The 10,034-nt window shown below is 43.5% G+C and overlaps 1 long non-coding RNA gene across 1 annotated transcript; it reads right to left on the bottom strand.

The window, feature by feature from the left end:
- Window positions 1-1,328: 1,328 nt before the first annotated feature.
- On the bottom strand, window positions 1,329-9,453 carry LOC123394135. The gene is made up of 2 exons (XR_006608901.1): window positions 9,386-9,453; window positions 1,329-2,267 (listed from the first exon to the last, which is right to left on the bottom strand). It is a non-coding gene; the product is annotated as an uncharacterized LOC123394135 (long non-coding RNA).
- Window positions 9,454-10,034: the final 581 nt, after the last annotated feature.

Genomic DNA, 10,034 nt, shown 5'->3' with positions numbered 1-10,034 from the left:
CCACAACAGCTGAGGGGCACCTGGGTGGCACCCTCAGTGAAGTGCCCAACTCTTGGTTCTGGCTCAGGTGGTGATCTCAGGTTCTTGAGATTGAGCCCTGAGGAAAGCTCTGGGCTCAGGGCTGAGTCCACTGGTTCTCTCTTTTGGTCCTGCCCTTCCCCCATCACACTCAATTGTGCTCTTGCCCTAAAACCAAGTATGAAAACCCTTCACAGAAGGGAACAATGGTTGAGAGTGGGAGGGGTGGGGAGAGAAGTGACAGGCCCCAGGGCGAGCGGGAGGTGCCCGAGGTGCTGCCCGCCCTCCCAGGTCCGGGCTCCCTCCGCGGATGCCGCCTTTGCCCCCGCCGCCCTGGGTGCTGCCATGGCAGGGAGCAGCAGGGAGCAGCTGAGCCCAGGGAGCCTTGGGGCAAGCCTCCTTGAACGCCTCCAGCGCCCTCTGAGCGCGCTCCTGAGATCCGCTTGGGACTGCTGGAGCTGCTGCAGGGCTTCACGGTGGACTTGTCGAGGCAGCAGCCTGCGCATCATGCCCTGCATCTGGCTCTTTCCTTAGCAGGAAGCCCGTTTACACCTCTCTCTCTCTGCCTGTCTCTCTCCCTCCTTCTCCTCTCTGTCAAAGGAAGAAAGAAAATCTTAAAAAAATCATCAAACAACCCTCCATATTCTTGTCGTTCTTTAGGGCCCCATGCATCAACATTTGATTTTTACTTCTTGAACTGAAGGAATTGTTTGATTGATTGATGAACTGGACAGAAAGACAGAGACAGTGAGAGAGGGAGCCCAATTTGAGAAGGAGTAGAAGCCATGGAAGTGGGAGAGGGAGAAGCAGGCTTCCTGCTGAGCACAGAGCCCCAGGAAGGTCTGGAGCCCAAGACCCTGGCATCAGGATCCCAGCAGAAAGCAGCTACCCAGGTGCCCCACTCCATGATTAAATCCGTTTTTCATGATTCAATCCATTGGATTAAGCAACACTCTTTGGGGTCTCCCTCCTTGGGTTAACACTAACACATTGTGTTTTCCTTTTTGTTGTTTTGTGATCACTGAGGATTTCAGGAATCTTTTCATGTTTCTTGGCCGATGGTTTTCTCCTTGGGATATTTCTGCTCTAGGATTTTCATTGTTTTGAAGTTACCTATCTATCCTTCTTGTTTCCTAGGTTCTCCTATCTAGAGTTGTATACAGTTCCTTATCTGGTATCTCCATAGAGCCTTTCATACTTTTAGTCTTGTCATTTGTTGGGCAAGATTTTTTGTTTGGAACCTTGGAATGAGTAGAGTCCAACTTCCCAACTGCTGCTGCCCCTCAGAACAATTTGTTACTTAAACTGTAACCCCTGGAGGATTTTACTAGTTACCAAGCACATTTACATATGACCTCTAGAAATACATACACTGGCAACAGGTCTTTGGGGAAAAGGAGGATATATGACTGTGAAGCTGGGTAGCTGGGGATGCCCAGCTCGCTCAGGGCGGAACGCCAACCCCCTTCACAGAAGCTGCGCTGGCTGGAAGCCCGGCCGGCCCAGGGCGGAATGCCGCCTGCTTCAGGAAAGCGGAGCACCCGGGAACACCAGGTCAACTCAGGGTGGAATGAAAACTGCCTGCCTCCCTTATCCGTTATCCAGCCTTTCTCTTCCCAGAAGTGCCCGTTGTTAGTTAGAAGAGTTCTTTCAATGTGCTTGTTTAACTATAAACTTTATCCTCCTTCTTGCTTCTCAGCAAGACGGGATTAACATTTGACCTTCCTCAATCCTTCTATTGGCTATTGTTTTCTATCCAATAAAAGTGAGACTGTGGAGTGTTCCTGGCAGCTGTCCTTGTGGACTGTCGTCCCCTGCTCCCCGTCTTTTGCAGATGACTGGTTCGTGCCTAATTCTTCTCTCGTCGCTGACTGGAAGCGGCACCCAAGCTTCCTTAGGCTTCCTGTTTTTGGTATTCTGTTCCACTCATCTCTGCCACCTCCCCCAGTTCCTCAAAATGGTTTTCTATTCTATCTTCCAGAAAACTTCTGATGTCCTCTTTAGTATGTAGGCTCCATCAGTAGGGAATAGCGTTAAAACCTCTTATGTTCCATGTGGATATTCACGTCGTTGAGCACCGCTTGGTCAAAGTCTGCCCTTTTCTGTTGGTCTGTTTTCTCTGGTCATTTCAAGACTCCTTTTGTAAGAAATCCTATCCCATCAGATGCTCCTCTCACTCTCTTTCTCCCTTACTCTTGCTCTCACTGCTTTCTTCAGATTTGCCGGGGAATGACGAGTCCTTTTCATTCCTATGAAAACAGAAGAACTGGCTGCTGATCCACGGACACCATTTTTAGTGATATACAGTGTATATATAATAACTGATATGGAGATGTACATGTGCACCTACATATATATTCTTTATAAAGTATGGAGGTTGGATTAAGTCTAATGTCTCTCATACAGCTTGATAACCTGTCACTCTTTGATCAATAACTTCCATTTTCCCACAGGTCAGAGAAACGGGAAAAAAAAAAATGCACATATGAACATATGTAGCACGTTAAAAAATGATCACAAATCCTATGATTCCCTATTCCCTTTGATTCACATGGGCTCTGTGACTGTGTTAAACAGTGGAAGAGAGTGGAAGAAACTTGTGTCAGTTTCAGGCCCAAGTCCAAAAGGAACCCCTCTCTTGGAACATTTGCTATTGGAGCTCTGAGTGGACAGGAAAGAAGTCCAACAACCTTGTTACAAAGACAGCACGGAAGTGGAGGGCCAGCTGAGCCTCATCTCCCAATTGTACCCATCAAAGTAACAGGCATGTGCATAAAGTCATCCTGAATCCTCTAGACCAAGCAGCCACCTGCTGAAGGCCACCACCCACTGACCTCAGTTAATGCCGTATTAAGCATAAAAAAATTGCCCCATGAGATCCTGCCCTAATTTCTGACCCCCAAAACATATGTAATATGACAAAAGGGTTGTTTTAAGCCCCCAAATTTTGAAGTCATTACATAACTAATTGGGCAACATGGCAAATCGTATCCAAAATAATGTAAATCAAAGAATATGTTTAAAGGCACCAAGCTATCTTTTTTTTAATAAGATTTTTTATTTATTTCTTTGTCAGAGACAGAGCGAGTGAGAGCGAGCACAGGCAGACAGAGTGGAAGGCAGAGTCAGAGGGAGAAGCAGGCTCCCCACGGAGCAAGGAGCCTGATGTGGGACTCGATCCCAGGACACTGGGATCATGACCTGAGCCGAAGGCAGCTGCTTAACCAACTGAGCCACCCAGGCGTCCCAAGGCACTAAGTTATCTTAAAAAGTTCTCTGAACACACAGAAAAACAGAAAGAGACCCATAACTACAGAGAACAAATTGATCGTTTCCAAAGAGGAAGCAGTGGGTGGACAGGCAAAATGCGTGAAGTACAGTGGGAGATAACAGGCTTCCAGTTACAAAATTAATAAGTTGCAGGATGAAAGGCACAGCATGGGGAATATGGTTGGTGGTACAGTACGGCGAGCGCAGCATAACATACACACTTGTCAAATCTTATGTTTTATATCTGAAACTAATGCAACATTGTGGGTCAGCTATACTTCAATTAAAAAATCAAAGGACGCCTGGGTGGCTCAGTTGGTTGGGCAGCTGCCTTCGGCTCAGGTCATGATCCCAGCATCCTGGGATCGAGTCCCACATCAGACTCCTTGCTCGGCAGGGAGCCTGCTTCTCCCTCTGCCTCTGCCTGCCATTCTGTCTGCCTGTGCTTGCTCTCCCCCCCCCTCTGATAAATAAATACAATCTTTAAAAAAAATCAAAGGAAGTTTAAAAAAATTAAAAGTGAGCTCTGTTATCCAAATAGGACATACGAGATGGATTTCCCATCATACCATAAATTGAAAACGACTTCTCTTGATAGAGAGTCTTAGCCCTACTCCCTCCACAAAAAAAGAAAAAAAAGAAAAAAAAAAACTTTCCAAAAACTTCTTGGTATTTTGACAATTATAACTGTAGTGAGTGATGAGAGTGAAAACAAACTGATAATCCAAGTTTCCTCATTTCTTATCCCTTTTATGAAGATGAACAGTAAAATCATATGTAAGAATTAACAACAGAGAGAGGTCCATTTTCCACTCACTATAACCAAGCTGGAATTCTCAACTATTATTTTGTTTTAGTTGATTCTGGTGGCAAATGCCAATATGGTTTCACTTTTTGGGCACATGAGAAAGATTTGGTCGGTGAAACAGACATACCACGTTGGCCCAGGCCTGCACTGCCAGGGTTCAGGAAATTGCAAGATACAACCTGACACTTAAAACTTCCCATCAACAACTACCGCTGCCCCCCAACATCTTGTTTCTTCCCAAAGACAGCTCATACTGAGACCTGTCCACTGTCAGGGTCAAGCTAAAGGGGGATGCCCACAAACTAGGTGGGAAATGAGAGGATGCAACTGCAGCTCTGTGGGGATGCCTAGGGCCACTGAATGCCCCGTCCTGATTCTCCAGCACAGATGGGGGCAGCCTGCACCACGTGGGTAGAGCTCTAGGACACAGAAAGTACTGGAGTGGCAGTCAACAAACAAATGTGTTTGTGTAATATATAAACCCCCATAGAGTTGTCAATTTGTGGGATTCACTTTTTCTAACTGTTCACCCCCCCCCATGACATACAACTTCAGGAAACCCAGAGCCCATGGATTATTGTTGAAGGGCACATTCGGACTCAATCAAAGTGTAACTAAGCGTAATCATACACATAAATACAAATATCATTGAAAAAATCAATACCACCTCAAACTTTCTTTTTCATTCCCAAATGAGCTTTTATGAGTTTTAATATCAATTAATGTGCTTATAGAACTGGTAAAAAACAGTCACTGATGAAATTTTAAAATTACCACTCTGCTTTCCCTAATTTCTGTTGATGTACTTTTATCTCACACAAAAATGAATTACTAAGGAATAAATCATACTTCACTGAACACATTTCAGCTGAAATGATGCACCAAGATGTACAGCTTTGGTCAGGCTTATGCTGTTGTTGTCAACATAGTATATGGGGTGTAAGAGCTACTGTCTTTTCCTTCTCCCATGAATATTAGTCCTAACAGATTCTTCACATGGAAAGAAAACTTAGTCTAGAAGATACACTAATTCCTCTCCTCCCTGGTGAAAAATACTGTTCGAGGTATTAGTTTTAGATAGAGAAGCAAGTTCACTTTGGAAAAAAGCACGCACACAAAAAACCCTCAAACATGACCTTTAATACAGTGATAAGGGTGAAAGTGTAAACTTCATTTGGAAACAGCACTCAAAATACTGTTTTGAAGGGCCTTTACAACAGCGGTATACTCTTTGAAAAGATTTTTCAGATCAACGGATTGAATCATATTTAATTTACCTAGGGACAATTAGGTAAAATTTAAAATTCCAAACAAAAACTTTTAGGAGACAAATAAAATTATATGTGCTTTTATTCCCGCAACTATCTCCAAAATCTAATATTCAATGGTTTAAATTGCTGCATTTCTCATTTGCAATGCAGATGAAGAGAGGAACACAGCAGACACATGTGAGATGAGGTGTGAGGCATAAAAGGGAGTACAGGAGGCAACTGATCAGCTGAATAGCGACTGCCCCAAGGATGACCATACCCTGAGCCCAAGAAGCTCTGAGTACTTTATCTTACCTGGCAAATGGGATTTAGCAAGCATGATTAAATTAAGGTGTGAGGGGGGAGAGATTATCCCGGATCACCTCGGTGGTCCCAATGTAATCATGAGGATCCATAAGGAGACAGGAGGATCAGAATCAGAAGGCAATGTGAAGTTGGAAACAGAGGGATAAAAGGTGGTGCAATGAAGGGCCACAAGCCAGGGAATGCAGGCAGCTTTAGAAGCAGGACAAGGCAAGAAAGTGGATTCTCCTCTAGAGCCTCCAGAAGGAACACAGGCTGTTAACACCCTTTTGAACTTCTGACCTCCAGAACTGCAAGATAATCAACTTGTGTTGTTTCAAGCCACTGAGAATTTGTCATTTGCTACAGTGGCACTAAAAAACTACTAGAAAAACTCACTGTGAGACATATTGAGTCTGTACAATGGCAGGGACCATTTCTAGGTAGGACTATCTTCAGGGTGTGGTAGTACTGGGCCTGGAGAGTTGACTGCCAGCATCCTTCCCCCCCCCCCCCCTCCCTGAACCCCAGTGCACCGTGTGCCTCCTCCCACTGCAGCCCAGGGTGACTCACAGGAAGCTGGCCCCATCCACACTACAGGGAAGGGTTCTGTCATGGAAGCCAGTCATATTCCTCCTGGGCCATTCACACAGCCAGCTGCACAACAACCAGTGCCTTGTTACTGTTCTACGAGAGACAGTAACCTAGGTTGTCCCACGCACACAAACGGGAAGGGCTTTACAGAAATATCTGGGTTGTCTCTGAATGTGAACAAGGAAAGCAGTGCCCCCACTGCGGGCAGCCATCACACAGTCATCAGGGGGTGGAAGACAAACTGGCCAGAGGGAAAGGGCAGAGTAGGAAAAATGGAGAGAATCATGGAGACAGTGTGAATAAAACACATTCTCTGCAAGCCCTGCCATGAGCTGCTTCTTCATGAGGTTGAAGGTTTTTGTTTTGTTTTGTTTTGTTTTGTTTTTTAATCTTTCAGACAGTTTGAGTTGGGATGAGACAACCATCCAAACTGATTCATGAGGTCAGACTTTACGGAAGCTAAGAAAGCCAGATAATAAAAGTAGATGACTCACATGTGTGAAAAGTTTCCTTTCCAACTAAGCGTGGGGGGAAAACTAGAACCTTGAATTTGTGGTTATTCCGCTATTCTTGCTATTTTTCATTACTCAAATGTATTTTTCAAGAATGAGGAACTTATTCTCAATAAATACAGTGATGGTTCCCTGAAAATTTGTAACCAAGTAGGGAACAGTCAGAGTCTCTAAACAGATTGTTTTGAATTGACTCAACAATCACATAAGATAGACTGTAAAATTTATCAAAGAGTGGGACTGTGTTTCTTATATATGATTTCATGCAAATTTTTGACTACCTGATGGTTTTTAGTTTTTGTCTACAGGGTGAGTGAATAAAGGTGTCTCAACATGGTCCAGAACTAATGGTGTTCCCTGGCTCAATATGAAATCCAGGGTCATTTCTGTTTCCTTTTCCATGAACTTCTCCTTCCTCTCATTTGGTCTGTTTTTCAATTGGACTGTTTGTCTTCTTCTCAATTTGTAGGCACTTCAGAGACATGAACTCTTTGAACAGCTGATGTTACAGATGCTTTTCACAGCCTGTTGCCCACATGCAGCTTTACTCTATTTTTTGATATACAAATCTTTTTTAATTTTTTAAAATAAAGTGGCATGTCATTTCTTCTATGGTCTGTGGGTCTTATCTCTACCTAAGGTAGTCTACCACTTCCCAAATATTTACATGCCCCTAGATTGTCTCCAAATTCTTTATCATTTTGTTTGTAGAGTTAGAGCTTAAACCAATTTACAATGTTAATCAATCTGACATCTGCTTACATATGTGATAGGAAGCAAGAGTTCTAAGAAAGAGAGTTCTTTCAGCTCTGAGGGATAGAGCTTAAAGTCAATATTCAATGATACTCTGTCTCATTTTCTAGAAGGAACTGGTGGTTTCTGTTTGGAACTCTGACAATTTTTTCTTAGTCCCTGAAAGTCAAATAGGTTTATGTCTGTTTTGGTTTGAGTCTGTTCAACTAATTCTCCCTGGGACTTGAAGGCTTTATGAACTGAAGGCATGACTGTTTTTCAGCTCAAGTAAATGCTGCATTAGTTCAGTTATAACTTCTGTTATTTTCTCCTTTTGTCCTCAGGATACTTGCAAGGTAGATTTGGACCTGACCTCAGATCTTACTTATTCGTTTCTCATTTCCATCTCTTTGAAATTTTCCTCAGTGTTCAGGGATATTCCTTTGGAAAATCAATTTTGTGGGGCACCTGGGTGGCTCAGTGGGTTAAGCCACTGCCTTCAGCTCAGGTCATGATCTCAGGGTCCTAGGATCGAGTCCTGCATTGGGCTCACTGCTCGGTGGGGAGCCTGCTTCCTCCTCTCTCTCTCTCTCTCTGCTTGCCTTTCTGCCTACTTGGGATCTCTCTCTGTCAAATAAATAAAATCTTTAAAAAAATCAATTTTGTTCTCAGCAGTGATCATTACTGTTTACAGTGTTCCTATTACATGTTACAACTAGTAAATTTAAGTTTCAATCTTTCTTGTATTTTTATGTTTTAAAAGATTTATAAAATTTATTTGACACAGAGAGACAGAGAGAAAGTGAGCACATACAGGGGGAGTGGCAGAGGGAAAGGGGGAGGGAGAAGCAGACTCCCCACTGAGCAGGGACTTCCCGCCCCCCAACACAGGGTTTGATCTCTGGCAGACATTTAACCAACTGAGCCACCCACGCACCCCAAAGCTCCCTTTCAAAATCAAAAAGTATTTTGCTGCTCTTTACTGTAACTGTATCCCCCTCAGACTTCTTGACAATAAGTTTCTCTAGCTCTGTAGTCAGTTCTTAATCAATGAGGACACGTGCTCTGGACCTCAGTTTGGTGTTCCTCCACCAAGATGCTACCTGCCACTCAGGTGTGTGAACTCTTCCAGCTCAGGCCTAGTCACACTTTTGGGAACTCCGGGGCATCAGCGAACCTGCTCTAAGGGGACCATGCTTTGTGCATAAAAGCAGGCCCCTGCCATGAAGCAGCTGCTCTCAAACCCTCCCCAAGTTGTCCTTGTGTACACGCACAAAGTCTCTAAGCAACTCAACCTGCTAGGAAAGCCCATTTCTCTATGACCAAGGACCACAAGAGAGGGAAGGTATACCATGGGCCCCACACAGAAAGAGGTCTTCTCTGAAAGCCTTCGAAAGAGACGGCCTTTTCTTCCAGGCATTCCATCATGGCACCTCTAAATTCTGAGATGCTCTTCCACTGATCCCCCTGAGATGCCAAAAGGCACTTGGCAGTCGAATAGGTCCTTCCCACAGCCCACCTACATGATTCTTGAGGGCCTGCCTGGTGCTGGGGATGGGTGAAGGCAACACAGGTGCCTGGTCTTATGCTCTGATGTCACTGGTTCTTGAGAAAAGGAAGGAAAATGAGAGGGTCCAGGAGACTGCACACAACACCATGTTCTCAGAACATCTCCTTGGCCCCCAAGATCACCTTGTCATGGCAATGTCAGCAGAGCATGGCAAGTGCTACCTCAGAAGTCCCTCTGACACCTCAGCAACAGAGAGAGAGCCCACCCATAAACACAATCCCTAGAACCAGCATCCTTTAGGAACCAAAAACCCTATGAGTCAATTACTTTGGTATGTGTTAGTGTATTTTTACCTATGTAAAATATAAGAAAAAGAGGAATGACATACCTGTATGATTTGGGGCAGTACAGCAACTCGATTTTGAGTGTTTTGGATTATAGCTAGATACTTTTTTTTTTCAAAAAGAAATTTATAATCCATTTAATAAAAACAATGTGAACTGCCATGTATGCAATTTTTATACTATAAATGTTTTCATTGTCTTGAGTTGTAGTAATGTACATACACTGGCGCTGGTCTCAAAATGGGGGATGTCTGGAAGAAAACAGAATACATGATTAGGGGAGTGAGTTTAACCCACCACCCTAAACAGTTCAATTTCTCACAAACATATACCTCAGCTATATATTTGATTGGATGAATATCAACTAAAACTTTAAAATTAAAGTACCAGAAATTATTAGGTATGACATTTTTTGGTAGACTTGTTTCTGATTCTGCCTTGTGACCTGACAAAGGTGGGATGGTGGCTCCTGTTACTGCTTGCTTATTACAGCTATGGCATACAGTGGTGAAAGTACTAAGTACTAAGCCACTAAAAATTTTGAGAAAGGATAAGCAATTCTAATAGTAAGGATATTTTCACATACATTATAACTAATTTAATATTTTAGGACTGAAACAAATCTAGAAGAATGTACAGACGTTCTTCATCATTTCAGGTACTTTAACATCCAATACTACCCTAATCAAATCC

The sequence above is a fragment of the Mustela putorius genome, unplaced genomic scaffold (genome assembly GCF_011764305.1).
Source record: "Mustela putorius furo isolate JIRA1106 unplaced genomic scaffold, ASM1176430v1.1 tig00001533_pilon_pilon_pilon, whole genome shotgun sequence".
NCBI lineage: Eukaryota > Metazoa > Chordata > Mammalia > Carnivora > Mustelidae > Mustela > Mustela putorius.
The sequence above is the reverse complement of the archived record's forward strand: the minus strand, read 5'-3'. Positions and strand labels throughout refer to the sequence as shown.